Raw genomic sequence first — 22,438 nt, 5'->3', positions numbered from 1 at the left:
GAGAAAAAAGTAAGAGATTTTAGCATGGATTTATCTAGTTAGTATGTCTGGAAAAATGACAATTTTTGCAACCAATTTCAACAACAATTTAGGGGTTTAGTTATTTATTTTTGTGACAATACACATTTGCCTTGCCAGTTATTCTGCCAAATAGACACTAAAGGGATTTTTTTGTACATGATTAGTAGGAAGTCAGAAGCCAAAGACACATAAGGATTGAAATACAGGAATCAGAAAACTCTTTGATCAGAACAAGGGTGAAACAAGAATCATAGTCAAGAATTCAGAAAACCAACTATTTAACCAGAAAATGCATGGTTTAACAAGGTTTATACAATCTTTGGCACAATTTTTCCATATAATGGAAGTGATGATATTTATGTGACTGTGTTGATTACATCTCCATGGCAAACATTAACACCATTGCCAGAAAGTGGTGATGTCTAAAAGAAAAAAAAAATAATTGCAGCATAATAGCAAAATAAGTAACTTTATCAGAAGAACTTGGATCACAAAATAAATGTCATAAATGAATTCCTTGGATGTTAAAACCTCATAAATGATGCATAAATTGATCCATATATTTCTGGGAGGTGCTAGAAAAATTAAATAAAAGAATCCAGTCATGACACCAGTTATAAATTGTTGCTTGTCTTTTGGATCACATCTCATCTTAAAGTCTTTTATTAAAAAAAATAAAATACCGCCATCTCTGATGTGGCAGAACACAAAAAGTCCCACAGGAGTTAGTCTCAATTTCCACAAGTATATAGGGAGCCTGTCATAAGGCTAGTCATGACCCCTTTTCCTAGACAAATATGTGTATTTGTTAATTTAGCCATATACACTCGAATTGAAGATGAAGATCAAGCCCTTGTGGGTTATTTGAAGAGAATTCAGTGACAGGTTGCATTTAATCCTTGGGCTGAAGGGAGGATACACTTATAGGGTGGTATTATAGGTACTTTGGGGTAGCACTAGAATCATTTTCATACAGGTTTCACCATATGATCACCAGGCTCAACTTGGAAATGTAAGGTAAAGAAACCAATTTAATTTTTATTCGCTAGCAACATTAATAATGCAGCTGTCATTTGAGGAGGAGTGGAAATGAAACAGTAACTTAACGCAGCATTGTGCCAGAAAAGAAATTTTGAAAGTCAGTTAACACAGTGCCTTATTTTTCTTAACTTTTACCTATTTTTTTTATTCTTTGTCTGATGTTTTGGAAACCGTTACGTTTGCTCTTCTTGTTTTCACCTCCATTAGCTCATGCACTTTAGCTTGTATTGCCAGCCAGGAATAATTAAGCATCATTTGGCTCTTTCCCCTCAATGACTGTTATGACTTTGTGTTAATACTTTTTTATGGACATTTTTATTTTAATTTAGTATTTTTTACCTGGTGTTTTGAATCATGCAATATTTGGTTTAAGTTTCATTTTATGCTGGTTGAGGTTTTCAAGTGGACAATTACCTCTGTAAAAGCATGATAGGAAGATGGAAATACCTTTTAAAGTGGGAATAGACAAAGTATAATTATTGGACAGGGAGAGGTCAAGTATTAGAAAAGAATAAAGCAAATGCCAAAACCACAGTACGAAATTCAAAAGCCAAGGTCAAACAACACAGCCCTGGGGCCTCATGTATAACGCCGTGCGTAGAACTCGCACTATAACATGGCGTAAGCACAAAAGCAGAAATGTGTTTACGCACAGAAAAATCCAGATGCATGAATCTGTGCGTACTCCAACTTCCAAGTTCTTCTGCTACATAAATCCCGATCAGCTTGAAAAGTAACGCTCGTGCACATGCTTTATGTAACGCCCCAACTCCTCGTAGAATTACGCCTCTTTGAATATGCAAATCAATATAAATCGCCCTTAAGCTCAGCCTTCTGTGAAAAAACAATGGGAAAAGCACGGGGGAAAATATAAGAATTTCAGCGAATACCAAGTGGAGGCAAAGGAAAAACATACTATTTGTTCAAATAAACCGTGGTATAATCAACAAAAGGAAGTTGATCGAGTGACATAGCGTGTTGGAGAAACTTGAAAGCTCACGTTCACAAAATGGCACAGTGCCGGAAATAAAAAAGAAGTCACATATCAAAGTCGCCGTGAAAAGCCAAGTTGTAGCCCACTGTCTGAGTGTCATATGAAAGCTTATTAGGGTACAGAGAAAAAAAGGCACACAGTGGGGAAAAAGCACGAAATGTCAACTTCAATCTCGACATTTCCACTTTAATCACGTAGTTTATTTTGTCATTAAAGTAGAACATCATAAACTTCATCTTAAAATCGTTTAATTAACCAGTTTCTCAAATCACATCGTAATTAAAGTAGCACGTTAAATGCTTTGTTTTGTATTTGATCTTCTATGTGCTCTATGTGTGTGAATCACTACTTGCTTCTTAAACCGGCTCTCTTCCTCCAACTGGACACAGAATCCATTACATTCATGATATTACAGCTCTCTGAATAACTAAAATACTGAGATGTATACGTGATATCATTTTCATGATGATAGGAGTTAAAGCACGTTATTAAACATGTGTTTCACTTGATGAAATAATTTATTGCAGCAGTACTCAGGGGCGGCTCTAGGCTTGTGGTGGCACTGGGCAGAGGAAGAATCGGTGGCTCCTTCGCCCGCCAATGTCAGTAAGGTAGCTTATGCACGGTGGATGGCCACGTCCGTTGCAGACACTGCATAACCGCCTCGTGCTCATGACACAAGCATTTAACTTTTGCCGAAATTTGTCGCTGCGTTTTTAGCTGTGTTGTTATCTTTCTGCTTTATATTCAATATATATTGGCGTAGCCGTCACTGCAGTCAGTGCTTTTCTTTCCCCAAGTTCGTCACACAATCAGCTCTGTAATAGAAGTTAAGCCATCTGTAAGCTTAGCGCCAATTCTTCGAAACGTTTAAAGGAACATTGAAATATCTTCGTAGTACATGTTTAATTATTCTATCCTTAACGACACTCCCAGTGAAGAATATAGATTATTTAAATGAAGTTAAAGTTTTATCTGTATAATTTAATAAACATATTTTGCTGCATTTCACCTTAAAATGATATCGTCATCATATGTAAATACGCTTTATAAAGTGGCTCAGGTTGTGCGATATTATAACTATAGTGCAAGTTTACAGTGGGGTGATTGTACTTATAAGTACAAACAGTTCTACAAGGAGCAATTGATTGAGTGCATTTAAAGTTCTTGGGATGAAACTGTTTCTGAACCGCGAGGTCTGTACAGGAAAGGCTTTAAAACGTTTTGCAGTGGCTGAGACAGCGTGTCCATGAAACTGTATACCGATAATTCTCTTTCCGATCAGCTGCTGCTGTGATTCACACTCAGATACAGTGATATAAATACTCCGAGTGGTGCAGTGAGAGTAATATGGAAAAAGATGATCCGCTGTGGCAACTCCTAACGGGAGGAGCTGAAAAAAGAAGAAGAAGAAGGAGAAGTGAGAGTAACAACACTAAAGCAGTTATGGTATTTGGAATACTATGGCTGTTCCCTGGACCATTATATTGTTACGAGTTAATTACAATCAGATGCGTTACACTAATAAACAATATGCGGTTAGTTTCAGTGTATTTATAAAGCCGCGTCAGGAAAATAATGAGTAACCACACAGGAACAGTACCATTGCTTTGACGGTGCCGCCAGTCTACAAAACCGAGCGGAGAACTTGCGTACGACAAGGCATGAGGTACCGTGGAAAAGTGCGTGGCTTTACGCCAAGTGTAGGTTTTATACATCGCGATTTGAACGTGGAAAAGTTCTTACATTTCTGTGCATATGCACCGTTTATACATGAGGCCCCTGGTCTTTAATAGTAGGGATAGTATGATGCTGTCACCTTCTGAACACTTGACTAGCAATGTAGAGTAGCACTGCAAACAAAATGGCGATGACCATAAAAGAAACAAAAGGAAAATGGTTCTTTGGTGAAGTTAATCATAACAACAATAAAATGATTATAAATTCTGTAAAAATAAGCTGGCATCATGCAAATTTTCCAAAAAAGAAAAACAGAAACAAACCAAAGTGTTGACAGTTCTGAGGCTGATTTTTGTTATTTTATTTAATTTTTCGTACATTTTAGGCATAATATGTAGTTTATATACTACAGCTAGACCAATGCCTGACCAAAACATTTTGTGCTGCTTTAAATTGACTTTTGTAGTTCAGTATCCAGAAATGCTTGTCTGTTTTTCCTTGCATCTCAAATCAGAGTATGTATAACAAAGTCAAAGAGTCTTTGCTTTTTTTAATGATTACCCCAATGATGACTATACAACATAGGTTAATTTAGCCACTGTTCCTATTGAAATATCAGCAGATTTATCAAATGTAAGTACTAAATCTCCAAACATGCCTCAATAATAACTGTATTTAAAGCACTGAGATCTCTTTGAGCCAAGATAGTCAACACCTGCATCTGCCCAGCATTTTATACAGTGAATATGACTCTAAGAGAGATACAACAACATTCATTACTTAATTATCTCAATGACCATGTATGCATAAAAGCAACTGCTTTTAATATACAGTAATTAGAATCTCTCATTTATCTGCATGGTATAGTCTACTGTAAAACATTCATTGTTCTAGTATCTTAAAAAATTCTTCAAAATAAATTACTCATGCAGGCTCTTAGCTTCTGATATTATTGACAAGGTATGAGAGATGCCATGTTATATTGAGACATTTGCCACTCTCACTCTTGTCACACTTGTTTGATTAAAGTGAAGCAAGATGAAGAGTAGAATACTTAAAAAAAACATTACATTTTCTGTGTCAACATTGATCAAGTTTGATTTTCTCCTTTTTCTTTTCGGTATTTCCACTCACGTTCTTTTATTTTCTTTTTTTTTGAGCTTAAAAGTAAAACTTTTTTTGCTTCTGACATTTTAAAATCTGTGAACAATTCTTACCTTCTGTTTAAAAGAGATGCATTTCCATGGATTTCAAGTTTTATTTTCAGTATATTGTAAATTGTATGTTAACCTGACATGCATGTACCCTTAGTTAAGTGAAGGAGCAGTTTGAACAGAGGGGTTAGCTGCAAAAAACTTAAGACTTAAGAGGAGCCGTAACCATTTGAAATGAAAGGAGTAATTTAATGGGATGAAAGCAACCCACCATGTAAACTTAGATTCTCCTTTCTTACATCTTTTTAAGATTATGGACACCCGTTCTGCTACATGTTGCTTTGCTCGGGCTGTCATTTACATTCTAATAATTAGCTTTATAGTTAACGTCTAACATTGTGAAACAGGTACTTAATGGTGGACAACTGAAATGCAACAACCCCAATGCAATAAGACATCACATACAGTAGTCTGTATTCTAAGTTGTGCAATCCTTGAATTGTCCTCCACTTTTCTTCTGCTTATGCATAGCTGTTTTTTAGCGATGCTGCAGCAAACAGGTAAACATACTCAAAAAAGAGACACCAAGTCAGCTTTATTTTTATAGATATAGCTACGTTTCCCTGCCTTGCCCAGTTATTATTTCAGAAGTCTAAATTTCAAAAGGTAAAAATTATAATGTTAAAACTAAAAGAAATAGGTCATCCCAATTTGTTATGACACTTGACTCAGCTGTGGGGTTATGACTATTGATTGGCAGAATGCAGCTTCAAATATGACAAAGAAACAGTGCTTGGCAGCATGCGTGTTATAATGGTTAAAGATTACATTTGTAACCCCAAATTGCAATTAATTATTCCAGAGAATATCTTGTCCTGCATGAGGTACATAGCAAAAATAGTGGGGGAAATGCTTGCTTAAAGAAAAAGTTAAATGCAATAGATGAGAATCAAGCTCAGATTCCCTGCTTGTAAGGCAAGTGTGCTATTCATTTCACTCTGCCAGGAACTGTTTTTCTGTCAATAGTTCACACTTTAATATTTCATGTCACTCGTTCCACCCCCTCAAGCTGCCCTCTTTATACCCTAGAAGGACAAGGTTGAAATTATGTCTCCAAAAAGTTACAAATTTCAAGTCTGCAGCTTGAAAAACAAAGCTGTGCATAAAGAACAAATACGGATTGTACTTTATAGATAAAGAATTTCTTCCCTAATTTTTTCATGTTAAATGGAAGGACTGGTGTTCTATTCAGGGCAGCATAAATAATTATTTTCTCTTAATAATTATAATAATTATTTTCTGCTTTTTCATAGAAAATGTCTAATATCACTGACTAATGATTGTGTGATCTGATTAAAAGATCTGTTTATATTTTTTACTATCTTGTGGAGCCATCTTGTTTATTCAATGGGCACAACTCTTTCATTAACCTTGTTGATATGATGCTGTTCCTAGATACCAAAAGGTGGGGCTCATGGGACGCAATGTTTGAAGTCAATTTCATGATGGTATTTTTACCTGTGCAACGTATAACTTGGTATCTGCGATTTGGATTAAAAATATAAAGAAACGTTTTCTAATATGCATGTCTTTCCCTTTGTTTCTAGTTACGATTTCTAGCTATTCCATTTGACTGCAGTTTTTGGTTTGTGTTTTGACCTCTGGTGTAATGATAATTTTGACTTACGGTTTTCCTAATCATTTCCTAGTTCCAGCTGTTCCAGTGTTTATGTCTCTTCTCAGTTTGTTGGTGGAATAGGCAGAAGTGATGCTATGAATCTTGAGGATGGTCTTTTTCAGACTAATGACAGAAAAACAACTATTGTTAGCAAAAGGGCCACAATCTTTCCTTCCCCCATGTAACAATAAAATTGGTCCAGTTACCGACTCAGCAGGCTCCTGCATGCATATAACAAAATTTGTTTTGATTTATTTTGTTGTGTTTTATGGATTTAAGAAATCCATGTGATATACATATTGCTTTTTAGAGAATCTAACACAGGAGAATTGCATCAGGTGATTCTTGATCACAGGGACAGAATTGTGTCTTCTTCATCTGTTTATTATGAGCTCACTCATTTTTTCCTAAGGACCAGGAACAAGTATAATGATCAAACATCAATTATGCCATTTAATTGTTATTATTCACATTGATGAGTGATTTTGCAAAGTGTCAGGTTGAAGAGCATGTAGAAGAAAATAGGATAGTGAAATCCAGTAAAAATGTGAATTAATTTCAGTCCCCAAAGTGCCAGAGCAGCAGAGCTGTACTTTCATGTGATGCACTTTAATACAGACTTGAGCTCAAAGGTCAAATGAAGCAATAAAACAGTAATTTAACATTTAAAAGTAGGAGTTTGACTAATTCCTACTACCATGGTGGAACTCCAGGGACAGGTTTGTACAATCCTGTTTAGACATCTCATGTAAATCTACAAATATGCATATATGTTTTAGTACAGTATGTATTATTAGACCTGTTTGTAGCCACGGTAAACCAGTGGTACAGTGGTTGGTGCTGTTTCCTCATAGCTCTTCAGGAGGGGTATGGTTCAGTCACCTCTTTGTGGAGTTTACAGTGCATACATTATTTGTATCTGTGTTTAGTTTTTTCTATGTTCTGTGAATTTTCTTGCAGATATCAGACTCACACTCCAATAGCTTTATCTTTTCTTAATGGCAGTGGCAAACGCCGGGTATTTGCTCATAATTGTGCTGATTCAATGGTTTATGTGCAAAGTTTTGCACTTTTTTTAGACAGATGAAAAATGGGGAACAGACATATGATCTAAATGAATTTAAGCTTTACACTGCAGGTCTGCAAAATATTATCAGTCATGCTGCAGAATAATGCAGTTCCACAAAACTAAAATCCCTGTTGACACTGTCAAAGTTGTTATTTTAAGTGATTGTCACATAGTGAAAAAAGCTATGTGGTTCTTAATGAAGGAATGTGGGAATGGTTGTAAAAGGTAAAGGACCATGCCACTCACCTTCACCTATGACCTAACAGCAACATTTTTGTGATAGGCTGTCGCCACCACCCATGTGTTGTGATCTGATTCATTTGAAAGGGCTTAAATAATCTGTATATGAAATCAAGTGGTGGAAATAATAAGATTAGCAAATGAATGTTAACAGCCAAGAATTAGTTTTGGATAAGGTGTGTCTTTCATTAGTTTTAATATGCAAAACAAATCTATAATCTATCACAGATAAAACTGCTTGGATTTTCATTAGTTTAGCATTAAAGTGGAACTCTTGTAAATTTTGCTGCTATCTACCTCATAGCTGGATATTTCACAGTTTAGAATACTGCAAATTTTAGAGGAGTTGAAATGATTTACCACCAAATCTGTGAAATTCTGTTATATTTCAATCTTATGTTATTAAAACCCATTGCCATTTCATAGCCTGACCCTTTATATATTAAGTTTACTACTGAAAGATTAGTTGTCATCAATCAAATGGATATTAAAGCCAAAAAAATGTTAACTGTGTTTAATATGTCAGACAGTTATAAAAATAAATAAATAAAATCTAAATGGAAGGCAAAGCCTATAGATAATGTTTGCCAGATTAACATTTTATAAACCTTTGAGGAAGCTTTGTAATTGTTTCATTTCCCTCTGCAGCAGTAGGCCAGCCAGTTTTGATATATAGTTGCTGCTGGTGCCTTGACTGAATAACCTTTTTTATTTACTATAAATGGTGTACCTGATGGCTTGGGTCAAAATTATAGAACCAGTACTTTCACTCTTGGACTACAGGGAAATTCAGTTTCATCAAAGTGTGCAGTGATAATATGAAGTGAGATTTCTATTATTGTCTATATTGAAGATACCAACAACCTTAATATGATGAAATTAGATGAATGTCTTATCAGTTAGCTAGGCTGGCATAATGGAGAGTTTCATTCCTTAAAAATAATACATAAATGATAGATTTAAAAAGTAAGCATAATCATACCACCAATTTGTGACTAATGTTGATGAGTACTTATTATATATATTGGCAGATACTCTGGTTTTTCATTTGAATTCTCACTTTTTGTTTGTAAGGAATGCTTTTATAAAGGCTTGGTCAAGACTAAAGAATAAGGAAAGAAAAAATTTAAAAGAAAAACACTTTCCCTCCCCAAGACACCTCTCCACAGCCAAAAAGCTTTCAAATGAGTAATCGAAAGAAACCTTTTGCCGATCACTGGGGAGTTTTTAGAGGCAACCTTCGATTGGAGTGCCTGTGAAGAGAGAGCCCCGTGAGCCAGAGGTGTTTGTAAGCATTTCTAATGGCATTTTGATGTACATGTGCAAGATTGATGTCGGAAGGATCATTGTAAAGTCCCAAACAGTTGAATACGGTGGACATTTTCAGGTGACAGGAAGATTCTGGATGGGTGAGCCTGGTGTATTTTCTCATGTCACAGTTGATTAAGTTCACAGGAAAGTGGAAACGGAAAAGGGGAAAAAAATCCTCTATTACGACGTTACAATATCAGTCAATTTTTTTGTTGAATGTGACATTAGTTTTTTTTTTTTCTTTTTTCTTTTTTTTCAGGAGTATGACAGCTTTCCATAAGAGAGGAAATTATAAAGAAGTAAATGTCCAATCCATTTATTTAGAAGAAAACATTTTTCTTTTCTGGAATATTGTTCTTCATCATATATTAATATAAAATACAACATGGCCTTTAATCTGCCAGTTTTCTTGAGCATTATAAGAGCGTTTTGCCTTAATATTAATCTATCTATCTATCTATCTATCTATCTATCTATCTATCTATTTTCTGTATATATGCATGACTGGCTTCCCTCCTGTGCTCGTCCTAATTAATATAACTTGAAGATTGTTTGAATGTAGTGAGCACAGGAATACTGTATATCATCTAATCCACAATATAGTGATTTGTCTGGAATTTAATATATTATTACCCATGATGGTCCATGAAATGGTATTTTGCTAACAATTGGACAAAGGACAATGAACAAAATGTATTTAAATATTAATGAAAAGTTGCAGAAAAATAAATAATATATAGCAAGTGCCACTTACATATCAATAATATTAATGCTGGAAATGGTATGGTAGTGGTTAGTGTTGCTGTTTAACAGATTCAATGTGCTACATTTGATTATTACCTGTACAAACTTAAAACTTTCTCCCTTTGACTATGTATTCTGATCCTCCAACATTCCTAGAAATGTGTAGGTTAGGTTCATGGGTAACACTGCTTCCTGCCTTATGCACAGTGCTGCTGGGATATGCTGGGGTCATGCAAACCTAGTTTGGATTTAGTGAAGTTGAGAATATTGCAGCAAATATGATAATATTAAAGTCTACAGTAATATTTAAAATAATGTAATTTCCCAATTCAGTATTAAAACTAGTAAAAAAAAATCTTCTTAAAAGAAATCTATTAGGAAATTTACACTTTCAAGTTTTTTTTTCTTGTTTATAATAATTACATTGTAATAATTTTACCTTCAGTATAAGATTAATATAAATATATTAGCAATCTGGGAGAGCCAGAACAGCATTGAAGTAACAAGAAAGATAAGGTTGACACAGTCACAGAGTAAATATTGCATTTTTTTCATTTATTGTGAAAAATTAAATAAGAGATTTACAGTGCAATTAATTGTTTTGGATGGTAGATCTGACACTTTGTCCCTATCCACAATACTACGTTTTACACATTAGTCTCCATTTTTGCCTTTTATTTACAAAACTGTTTTCAACTCCTGAACAGACTTTTGAAAACACTGTATACTTATCAAAATATAAAACCTAACCCTCTGCATTATAATGTGGATGGGCAAAAATAGTTTTCTCTAAAATGTAAAATCTAATTGCACTCTGATTTTTTATGTGGCCCTTCTCTGATTGGATCCTGCTATTTACTGTGCCTCATTACCAGATTTAACACCATTAATGAAGAAAAATATATTTCATCATAGCAGACATAGAAGATTTGCTTTCTGTTTCACTTGTGATGCTTATCGGTATGCATCTAAATTTCAATTTGACAGTTTGAATGCTGTATACATAAGCAAAAGCCAATCATTTACTGGTCTTTACATTTTTTAGGTAAATCCCATGGCCGGCTGTGTTACCACCCCTTCTGGTATTTATTTTAGCTGATGTGTGCATGCCCAGTGTAGAGTGAACTACTACATCATATGTGTTTTTCCGTCATTACAGTGTGGACGGAGATACCGTTATAAACAATGTGAAAATGCTATTATACACAAAGATGGTTTTCATTTAAAATTGACATTTTAAATGAAATGTAGTAGTGTGGACATAGCCTTAGAAATTCACCCTTCCTTATTCCCCTAAAAGTTTATAAAAGCGTAATTTAATAGGTTTGGACATGCATTATGTAGTGCAGTTAACACATAGTTGGAAAGCCCAGGATTCAAATGACAGGCTGGGCACTGACTATGTGAGTTTTACATGCTCTCCAGGCTGTCCTGGCTACTCCACCATTCACCCACATTCTAAAGACATGCAGATTAAGTTAGCTAGTGAGTCTATCATGGTACTGAATAAATGAGGTCCACTCTGTGCGAGTGATCGGGTGCTATTAGCAGCTGTAGGCTTGTCCTTGGCTGGTTTGTTGCCTTGTTCTTCATGTAACTGGCCCCTTTTGACCCTGTATTGAAATAAACTGATATGAAATATGAATGAATGAATCTGGCTGTGACCATTAGGAAACATAATTGTGAGGAAGTGTCTACCTCAGTTTGGAAGCCAAGAGATATTTAATCTTTTATTTTGTAGCCAGCTCCTGAAATAAACGCTCTGTTTCTGACTAATATTGAGAATAAAGCAAAACAGAATGGTTCCTCAAATCATTGCCAGAATTAAAGCTGGAAATTATAATCCCTAACTAACATAAAAAATAGAAAGGAAAATAACTGCTAGGAAATAAGATGGTACTTACCACATTATAGTTATAGTCAGCTATTTAACATCGTTCCCTTTGAAGAGTTAAAACAAAAAAAAGAAAAATCACTTCATAAAGCAATTTTACTGTTACATTCATTGCTCCAATAGTGGCTAAGGTAATATTTAATAAACATGGGTCAGTAGCAACATATTGCTGTTTAAAACAAAGGAAACAGAAAAGCTGGAATGATTTGGCCTATGTGTCTCACCTCTGCTTATAAAAGTGTAAATTGTGTAAGCAGTCTATTTAAGATAAAAATGAAAGGAAAAAAAGAAAAAGAAACTTAAACTAGGTTAACTTTATTGTATATGATGCATTTACCATCTGACCATTAGGGTCAGCAACTGTGTAGGCGCTATTAATCTACTAAATGGGAGAAAAACAGGATCTTCTGGAATGCCTCACATTACAAAAAAAAACTTGGATAATACAAAAGTAAAGAGAAAAGATAAAAAGGCAAAAGAATAAAAAAATGTGAAAGAACAGCAAAATATTTCTCTTGTGCCTGAATTTAAAATAGAAAACTTTAGCTGTTCCGGAAGTGCTCCAGGTGTTTGACAACCTATTTCCAATTGTACTTCCGGGTGTAACGAAAGAGCCGCTCACACAGGCTCAAGAACAACTCCACGCCCCCTGGCAGCACCCCCGGATCCCAACATTGTTGTGGAGAACTCCATCTCCCATGGAGCCCTGTGGGAATCCGAGGCACCACTGCCAACCCAGGGGGCTGCCATCTAGCATCCCGGGGGAAGTACTGTTCAGTCCCTGCTTGTTCCCCCGGACCATATAAAGAAGAGGTAACTTTAGGCAACTGTTGTTTAACATACAATCTTACTTGTGCAATCTGTCTGTGTAATGTGTGTCTACATGATATATGTTTTCTTAATCCAATCCAAAAGCAGCCACAAGTGATTAAGTGTACAGCATACTGCAGCTTATACCACTGGCCAGTTTGCTAACAAAAAACCTAATGATCTATATGCTGTTTAAATCAATTTTGAAATCACTTCATCTTTGCAGGTAATCGTATACATCTATATACTTCACCCTAAACAGCTGCAAAATTTTAACATGCCTGATGCTGGCTACTTTCAATTGTCGGAGATGCCTGGGGTGGCGACCCAGGCTGGGACGCCTAGGAAGAATGGAAGAGGGCTTACGCTCACCTCAGACCACGTGGAGGTGACCACCCTGGTTCCTTTGGGGGCCATGGATACAGAGCTTTGAAGCTCTACCTTGTAGAGGCCCGTGGTCACCACCAGGGGGCACCCCTGTGCCTAGAGAGCCCTGAACCTCAGCACTTCCACCACACCCGGAAGTGCTGGAGGGAAGAGGATCAGGGACACCCGGAGTGCTTCTGGGTACACAGCCGGTGCTTCTGCCACACAGGGGCGTGTCGGTGGAAGGTCACTGGAGGACACCTGGAGCACATTCGGGTGCATATAAAAGGGGCAGACAATGGCTGGAGTTGGGAGAGGAGAAAGACAGAGCTCGGAGGAGAAGAGTGGAGGTGGTCAGAAGAGGAAAAGGCATTGTGTGTTGTGGCCAGGACTTAAGGGGTGATTGGTGCTGCGGCACTGGGTTGTGCACTTAGAGTATTGTAAATATAGTGAAAATAAATGTGTGTGGTGAAACCTTCATGTCTGCCAGTCTGTGTCCGGGCTGTAACCCCACACAGTTTAGTAAGTTATTTTTAGTTATCTTTAATTATATATTGTACATTTTACCAAGGTTTCTTACTTTTTAAAAATTTGTTTGTGTGCACGTCAATTCTCCTGATAGTTTATCGTAGACAAGTAATACAATTGTAATTATGATTATTTTTTAAGTATATGCTTTATACTGTATATTCAATAACATATTATGATCACCCTTACACTCAAACAGAGTACATTCATGTCTCACAGAAGAAAAGACTGTTCATTTCTTTTAAGATAAAACAATAAATATTGAGTTACATTTTAACCTCTTATTGATGAAAAGGTGGGAGGAGGACAAAAAGAATATTGAACAAGACTGACAAAATCAGAGTACATTTGATATTGAAGCTGTAATCTTCCAAAAAACTAACCTTTGCATGGCACCCAAAACTCTTTCACCTGGATTCAGCTTCCTGAGCTCAGCTAGTTTAATTTTCATGAAGGCCCTCCCTGACCTCTGGGCCACAGGGTTTGGATCTGATGGGCATATGCAGGGATCCATCTATGCTAAGGAGGATAAAGGTTTTTGATGTTTTTTCTTGTTTATTACTATATTTCTCCATAACCTGTACACTAATGTATTAGTTACTTTTTGTAATGCATTTTTAATTTTGGTCTCCTTGGCTTATTCGTGGGTTTGGGAGTTTCTGAAGAGCCCCTTTTGTCTGGCCATAAAGACCGAAACCCAATACTAAATAGCATGAGAAAGTTAAAACATATAGGAAGCTTTATTTGCAGAACATCAAAAAGAGTCTACTATCTATTTCTTATTTATTTTCTGAATATTTCCAACTGAAATCTGTCCTTATCAATATTGTGCGTGAGAGCAACCCCAGTAAATGTCATGCCTTTCTTTAAGCACAGCTAAAGGATGCACACAATGCACTGTAATATTTCCACCATCTTTATGGATACATTTGTAGTGTAATGCTTAAGACATTAGACTTCAGACCCTGAGCTTGTGGGTTGAAATCTTGCAGTGACTCTCTGTGACCCTCTCAAGGGGATCATTTAGCTTTTTACAAAGATCAAATAATAAATAAATACATGCTTAGACAACTGTATGCATTCAGATTTTTTGAAAGTATTTACAAATTTTGATAATGCATTCAATACACATTCAAATTAAATTGAACAGATAGGAATTTAATTTAATTGTGAATGGTACTTCTTATAAGAATTCAAATTTTGCAAACATTTATTTGTTTGTGTGTATATAATGTATATGGAAAAATGTTATGTGCTTTTACTTTATAGTCGGAATCATCAATTAGTGGCTCATGTCCGAGTTTTGTCTGGCGCTGGGAAAGCAATGGGGTCATCGTCCCAAAACTTAAACTGTTCTCCAAACAAGGCCCCCCATCAGAAAGATCAAAAGGATTTTTGAACTCTTTTACTTATTTAACTTACACAATGTAGTATAAGTTATTATCTGTCTGATTCAGGAAAATGTTTCATATTTGAGTGCTGCAAGAAGAAGTAAAACCAGCAGGCTTCGTACTCAGAGCAATTATTTGCATTAATTTTTCAAACTTTGTTTATCAGTACCTAATGGTGATTTGATATTCTTTTCAGTCTATTGTTCATATAATTATGTTTATTTACTTTTAAATGCATTAAAAACTAAATGCCTGTTTTTCCCTTCACTATACAATAATACATTATGCAGAAACTGTAAAAGTAATGTCTAGATAAAATTAATATAAAATGCATTCATTTTTTTACATAAACCAAGATGAATCTCTGTAGAAAAAATGTTTAACTCACAAGGACTGTCTGCTAAATCACAAAAAGAAAAAAAAAAGAAATGCTTTTAATTTGAAGCTTTGCTTTACTTGCTGACCATATAGAGTTAATTTGTCATCGGTGTGTATATAACCGTCTTTGATTTTGATGAGGTGTGTGGCAGGGACAGCAGTCAAGTGTAAGTGGTCTTCAGTCTGAAATTCTGGTCAACATGAGGACTTGAAGCCTAGTTATTTGAACCCCTTAAATCACAAGTCATTCAACCTAAGTAATAGGTAAAATAAAATAGCCTGTCAGAAAGAGAGAGGTTGAAAAACAGAGTCTTTGAATGAACAGGAGTATTTGGTAGATAAATTCCACAACGCACAATCATTCCAAACATTCATGAGATAAAATTAAAAAAGATAGAAGATGTGAAACAGAAAAACATTTACTTTTCAGTCCTAAAAGAGAAAAATCATTGTTTATCTCCAGAAACACATACAATCAGTTTAAATCATGGGGTTAGCTGTGATCATGCTGGCCTGTTATTTTCTGCCTGCTTTGGTAGCTGTGTGACAAATCATTGCTGTAGAAAATCGCCTGTTTAGAAGTCAAACATGGCTATCCTCTGCGTATATCTGTCTTTAAAGCGCCATGGTGTGGGTCCTACCATCAACATTATTGAAAAAAGGAATTCCTTTGCAGGAGTAGCTTTTTCAAAGGCTTATTGGATGGTATTAGCCAGAATGAATGGAATTATCCACACAATCATAAATAGCTTCATACTGTGTAAAAGATGTTCAGAGCGCTGTGCTTCTTCTACTCCCCCCACCAAATAGATCATCACCTTTTGTGTTCTCTCTCTCCCTCAGACACCTGTGGTGAGTCTTTTATGGTCTTAAAAAGTCAGGGCAGCTTGGCTTGCTTTAAAATCAAAAAAACAGAGTGTGGTCTTTTCCCAATAGAAGGTGCAAACTAATAACTAAAATGCTGTATTCTTGAAAAGTATCTTTTGTCTTGTGCTAATGTATAAGAACCGACGAAGATGTATCTGATCTTACATCTGCCCACTGAGTCTTGTGCAAAGTGCCAATTATTCAAGGAGATCATGTCACTTGCATCATGCCGATGTTGCTGAAGACACCAGTATTCTCTATAAACTGCTGTGCTTTGTGTCGACTATGATTTGTATGATATGCCTCACACCTTTGCCCCACTGGGAGCTCTGCATTGATAAAAGATGATAAGTAACTAATCCAGCTTATGTCCCACTGTTTACTGTGTTGGATTTCCTGTGATTCTGATTAGTGCTAGGATGGTGGAAGATGTTTGCTACACAGGAAAATACAATTGCCTACTGTACTTATGGATCATAAGATAGGCTAAATTATCATATATCAAATGTTTAAAATACTGATTATATGGTAGCTGAGAGATTTGTTTGTAGAAATTTATGTAATGAGTTTCCAATTTTGCATTCATGAAACACAGTGTCAATAAACAGTCTTGCACCAGTTAGACAATATACTGTATCTTTGCAGACATAGATTGAATGTACAGTATACAGTATGTAATGAACTGAATAATCCTGTATTGTAATAAGTGGCTTTTTTACATGGGTGGAGCCATCCTGATAACCCATGTAGTGTGTGTGTATGAAGAAGAAAGGTCGAAGAACTTGCTCTCGGAGATTTAGATTTTCACATTAGGGAGCAAGAAAGAGATATAGCATTCCACAATATATTAGGTACCAACATAAGAGATGAAAAAATGTCAGCCAAATAATGCCATAAAAAATCAAACAAAATGAAAATCTACTATGCCAACATACTCCCATATAGTTCATCCACCTAATTACAGTATTAAAAGATATTTCTACATCAACATCAAATGGTCAGTGCTGAAAGCAGAATTACAAATTAATATTTCTACATTTCAAATTTTTGTTCAGGTAATCTTAATTTAGTGTTTTATGATAATATTTTGTTCATTAAATCATATGATGACAATCCAAAAAAGCGAAATGTAGAGCTTCACATATGCTTTCAATTATGTCATAAAAACCAGTGGTTTGGTTAAAAGGGCTCTACTGTAGCCTTCAATCCCAAGACAGAAATTAATAGTCCATTTGCTTTGTGCCGAATCAGGAGATGATTAGTTACTTTGTTTCAATCTCCATTTAATTTGATTGTGTTTCACACTATAAACTTTCAAGTGAACCAAAAGTAAAAATAAACATTCAATGGGGGTGTCATGAACTTGGGCAGAAAACAATTTTTTGAAATGTAATCTTAAAAGAGCTGTGCTTGAGAACCTCCATATTTGCAATACGTAATTGATTTATTTACAAACTATATTGCTCAGGGCATTTATCGTAGACTCTGTACATGGTTCGATCTACCCAATCACAAGTTAATTTTTTTCCATGTTCAGCTGCTATCCAGTCATGAGGTATATAAAGAAGCTCTGAGGATGAATGAGGATTGATATGGTTAAACGTTACTTGCATAAATGTTCTATGTGTATTGTAATTAGAAGCAAATACAATCACTGGATGCAGTAACAATTAGCTTTTAATTAAAAAAATTCGGACATGAGCGTCAGTAGGCTTTGCACCCTAGGAATCCGAACTATTCCATAACATTTAAGTAATTATTTACTACTCTGATGCTGATCTTTCTGATCATTAAATAGGTCATTACGATAGCAATTGATGAGTAGAATTAATAATTAATTTTAGAATTACAGTATTTGAGGGTCCTCTAGAGTGTCTCTTTCTCTTGCACGATGTGGCTCAAAAACGAATCAGCAGATCGTTATCTCATAACAGGCTTATGTTTCGAGCTCAGAGTTTTTCTGTCCAGCCATTTTAGCTCTAGACCATTCTTAAGAAACTGTGACATACAGACACACACACACACATAGACAGACAAACACCCATCATCAAGATATCAATATTTTCAGTATCAAGGGACCCTAAAACATAGAGAACCATTGAAATTGAATTTTTTGATGAATCTTAAGCTTTCGATCTTCTCCATAGATGATAGGTTATGGTGGGGGGAGGGCACAAAGCAAAAATTAGACTAAATTTAAGCACCCTGTCTAAATGCAGGTTGTGATGATTATCCATTGCCAAAACTTATACATTCTTGAAACAAATTATCTGAATAAGATAGTATTCTAAACCTCACTCCATATTGCTCCATTGAGCAATATACAGTACATTACCAGTAGTTTTAAATCTGTGTTAAACTATTTTAAACACCTTTTCAAAATTACTGACAGCTGTATATTGTAAAAGATGCTGCTACTGCACTTTCATCAACTATCTTTCTTTGCCTGTGTATGATTTACTTAAATCCCTAGGATATTTAATTAAGCACACTAAATTAAAAAGCAATATTTATGATGCCATATTTTTCCATGTCAACCCAGCTGGTAACAATAGCTTGAATAATGGTGTATGTCAGGATACATGCTTTGAGGTTAGGTTAGCTGGTCCTATGCCCATCTATGAAACATCATACAACAGATTGAAATTTTTAAGGATTATTTTTTTATTGTTGTTGGCATAAATACTCTGTTTTAGAGAAGCTGTTTTCTTTCTGTATTTTAGACATAGGATAAGCCGTATTATTGTGGAAAAATTCGGTGGAAGAGAAAATATATTATACTCACTGACGATGAAGAGATGATTCTTTACTTTTCTGTAATGATCATCATGCTGGAGTGTTGTTCAATTTAGTACCAGAAAGACTTATTATTGAGTTAGTGAACTGCTGAGCCCTAATTGGTACAGGCATTGGAGCTGCCCTTTTGCTAAAAGTCAGCTATTGTACTTTCTTTGCTTTTATTTTTATTATTACTGAGTGCTTCATCTTGACTTTAACCATAATAAATCACATTTTTTATAAAGCTTTTTTTATAATCCACTAATCATACTTGATCAAACACATATCAGATTCTATCTTAGCTAATGCATCTCAGCACTTTCCATTCCTGACACAATAGTTCACACTTGTGTAATGATATTATGTATAAGAAAAAATAGTATGTATACATCAGTGAACTATATCATACTCACCTGAACCTGAGCAGCATGTTGGTGGTAGGTTAGTGGTTCTCACGTTTAGTTCTGAGAGCCCTTGTGGCTGTAGATTTTTATTCCACTTTTATTTCACTTTTAATTGACTTCTGTTTTTACTTCTTTTATTCTGTATTCACAAAAATGCAGGAGTGTGACATTCTGAGATTTACATTATTAAGAAATGCAAATATTGTTGTAATGTTTGCCATAGTTTTAAGTGCAGAACTCTCTTTTGCCATTTTCTTTTTAGTCCACTTTTCTGTGCAGTTTATACCCTTCATTGTTTCCAAATACTGACAATTAAAATGAATGGTGCATTAGATGCTAAAGGACAGCACCCACTTCAGTGTCAAGTCCACCTGTGTCCGGAGAAGCAAAAATGTGATCTAAAAAATCAAAACATTAAAAGAGAATTTACCTTAAAAAGATTTTAAAAATGAATTCATCAACATTTAACACATGCATATGTTTGCTGCATTCCAATAAAAACGTGACAAATATACATTGTGTTCTCCCAGCAGTTAGCACAAGACAACTTTGATATCCACAAAACTTGGACAATGAATATATACATGACGTTGGCTTATAAATTGTTGCATTGATGACACAATCTGAGGCGACTTTTGGGGACAAGCCCCAAGCAACCTCTTGTTTGCATGATAGCAACTGAACAACAAATTGTAACATCCATGATAAACAAAATTAGATTGTGATAAAAAATAAAAATAAAGTTGACAGAATTTCTGTTTTTAAAATGAGGCTTCCATTTATAAAAATACAATTACCTAGAGATTTTCTGACATGACAAACATGGATTTTTATCCATAGAAAAAGACAAGAAAAATTAATTTCACCCAGGAAAAAATTTTAAAGCACCAAAATCATGACACTTTGTATTCTGTTTGTTCAGAAAAGTGGAAACTAGGAAGTAACAGCATGAAAAATTAAGGTAGGAGTCCACTGGACTCCGGTAAGCAATAATGGTTTTGTAGTGTAAACTTGTAAACTTAAAAGCAGCCACCAGTTGGGACAGAAGTCTGCAGTAACCTGGCCCCCCCAGGACTGAACTTGATAACCACTTTGTTAGATTAATTCTAATGTGCCTCCCTCAAGGGTGTTTGAGTGAGTGTACCATGAAAAGCACTGGTGCTGTGGCCAGCATTGGTTTCTGCCTTGAGTGCAACATTACAGAATAGACTCATGTCCCTGTGATTCTGAACTAGACTGAGTGCACATGATAATGTTATACTTTATTATGAAACATACATGCCTGTTGACTAGTGATTCTCATATTGACTCTGTATACCCGTCCATAGTATGCCCTATACAGACTTGGAGAGAACTGTAGTTTTTTTTGAGATTGACCAGGAGAGCAATCCAAAGTCTAACCTGTAAGTCAGGCTGATCGTTTGTCAAAGTCGGAACATTAAACAGAAATCAAGAGTCAGAATGGAGATAAACAGTTCATAAAATGGGAAATCACAAAACAAAAGAATCTTTCTGAAAGCTTGAATGGAAGGATCTAGCCACAAACTCGGATACTCCATAATTGTCTGGGATATCTTTTAAATAGTAATTTCATTGGTGTCACAGGTAGCAGGCATCCTGTTGAATTTTGGAAGAATCACTATGGCAGTGATCAATCAAAAAGTTCTGACATGGTTGTGTTTCTAGAAAAACAAAGTTGTGTCGTGTTATAATGGTTCAAATGTTAAACTTCTTCAGTTTATACAGAAGTCAAAAACTAATCCTTGAGTGTCAACACCCCAAAGATGGTGAATAGATTATAAAAATACATTCAGGAATTTTCACAAACAATTAATAAAAGTTGGATATCAAAACATGCCCCACATTAGGCTGATGCCCTTTTCAGGATGGTTCTGCCTTGTGCTTGAAGCTCCTGGGACAGGCACCAGCCTCTATGATTGTGGACTGAATAAAACAAATGATACTGCTATGCTATATTTTGAGATGCCTCATTTAGAAGATGCAAGAAAAAGTCAATATCACAGTTGGAGATCAACAGTTGCTGATATACTAGTAAATGCTGAGGATGTCAAATTACCCAACTGCGTGGCGATTTTCTGGCAAGGTTTCATACTTTCAAAGAATCATAAGCTCACCCCTTTTTCTATCAGCCAATAATATGCTGTCTGATTGAGTCAGTGCTGTACAAAGGATTAACAGGTGTTGCGAGTTCATCCACAATCTCAGCCATTTTTTTTTTCATTTTCTCATTATGTCATGGTACATAAGACCTGAGACATCAGACAGACTAGTCACTATTCTGTTTGAGAAGTCCAAAACACATGAGATCTTTAGTCCTCATTGTTGTATTATAAGCATTATAGTTCTAGGTGAATACTCATTGTTTACCAGCTATCATGCACACATAGCTCATCTTTAACTAAAAACTAAATCAGACCTGCTTGATGTAATCTGGGTAAGTTACAACTAGTCAGACTGTGTCTCTGGGTATGTCGCAGTATGCAACAGGCAATCAAGAGAGCACGCCATGACTACCCCAGATTCGTTAAGATTATGTAAATAAAGTCTAGAACTGAAAGTCACTGGAAAAGTCATAAGAAAAGCAAAACCATAAGAACACAAACTGTTCCATTAAAATTATGGAGACAAATTATTGCTAATTGCAGCCACCACTGCTAAGGACCATTTGACATGTTTTCTACCTAAGAGACTCACTTTGTAATTTAAGTAATTTTTCCACACATATACTGTATATCAGATCCTAATTATGCTACAACTGCATAAATTTAATCAGCATCAACTCTTGTCTGAAGAAGAGGCCTGAGTTGCCTCGAAAGCTTGCATATTGTAATCTTTCTAGTTAGCCAATAAAAGGTGTCATTTTGCTTAACTTCTCATCAGCATCAGCTTACTGTAAATACATCTATTTTAACAATAGTGTCATTAAAAAGTCAAAGGGAACTTAAGATTCTCCTTGGCTCCACTATGAGGCAAAAATGCAGCACTCGCATATGACCCATTTAAATTTTAGCCTACTTAGATAGGCTTCATAAATTTGAAAATGATAATATTAACTTACATTATTCCCGA

At 35.4% G+C, this 22,438-nt stretch overlaps 1 protein-coding gene across 2 annotated transcripts in view; it reads left to right on the top strand.

The window, feature by feature from the left end:
- pou6f2 (POU class 6 homeobox 2) overlaps positions 1–22,438 on the top strand; it is a 459,367-nt gene that overhangs the window by 285,156 nt on the left and 151,773 nt on the right. The window lies entirely within an intron of this gene.

This window comes from Polypterus senegalus, chromosome 5 (genome assembly GCF_016835505.1).
Source record: "Polypterus senegalus isolate Bchr_013 chromosome 5, ASM1683550v1, whole genome shotgun sequence".
Lineage (NCBI taxonomy): Eukaryota > Metazoa > Chordata > Cladistia > Polypteriformes > Polypteridae > Polypterus > Polypterus senegalus.
The sequence above is the reverse complement of the archived record's forward strand: the minus strand, read 5'-3'. Positions and strand labels throughout refer to the sequence as shown.